Source organism: Schistocerca americana, chromosome 1 (genome assembly GCF_021461395.2).
Source record: "Schistocerca americana isolate TAMUIC-IGC-003095 chromosome 1, iqSchAmer2.1, whole genome shotgun sequence".
In the NCBI taxonomy this organism is placed as follows: domain Eukaryota; kingdom Metazoa; phylum Arthropoda; class Insecta; order Orthoptera; family Acrididae; genus Schistocerca; species Schistocerca americana.
The window spans coordinates 735,646,000-735,646,736 of record NC_060119.1 but is presented as its reverse complement, the minus strand read 5'-3'; positions in this window follow the sequence as shown (position 1 = coordinate 735,646,736).

Here is a 737-nt window from a genome sequence, read left to right as displayed (position 1 = left end):
AAGACCGTTTAAACGCATTAATCCACAATGATCCATGTCCGTGTACTCGGGAACTGGCAAACGTGATGAACTGCGATCATTCAGTGCGCAAGTAGCAGCATTACTGCATTTACTAGGCAATCTTGTATTTTAATAACCGTTTAAATTTTGTCGATTTGTTTGCGCTCTCTGTAGATTAGTTCAGACGTTCTTAGCAAAACAGTTCTTAGCATGGATAGGGACTGCAACTGCTGTGTTCGGATGCAGGCTGAGTTGGCATCCCTTCGCTCCCAGCTTCAGGCAGTGTTGGCTTCGGTCACACAGCTTGAGGCTGTTGCCAATGGGCATCACTGTGGGGGTCGGGATGGGGGTTTGTCGGGGACGGCCAGCTCGTCCCACGCATCCCCTGATCGGACTACGACTGTGGTTGCCCGGGATACTGCCCGCATTGAGGCTGATCCCTCACCTGTGGTAGAGTGGGAGGTCGTTTCAAGGTGTGGCAGGGGGCGAAAGACATTCCGGAGGGCTGAACGGAAAGCCTCTCCAGTTTGTCTGACGAACCGGTTTCAGGCTCTGTCTCAGGCTGATACTGATCTTCGGCCTGACATGGCTGCTTGTCCTGTTCCAGAGGTTGCCCCTCAGTCTGCAAGATCCGGGCAGTCGCAGAGGGTGGGCTTACTGGTAGTTGGGAGCTCCAACGTCAGGCGCGTAATGGGGCCCCTTAGGGAAATGGCAGCAAGAGAGGGGAAGAAAACCAA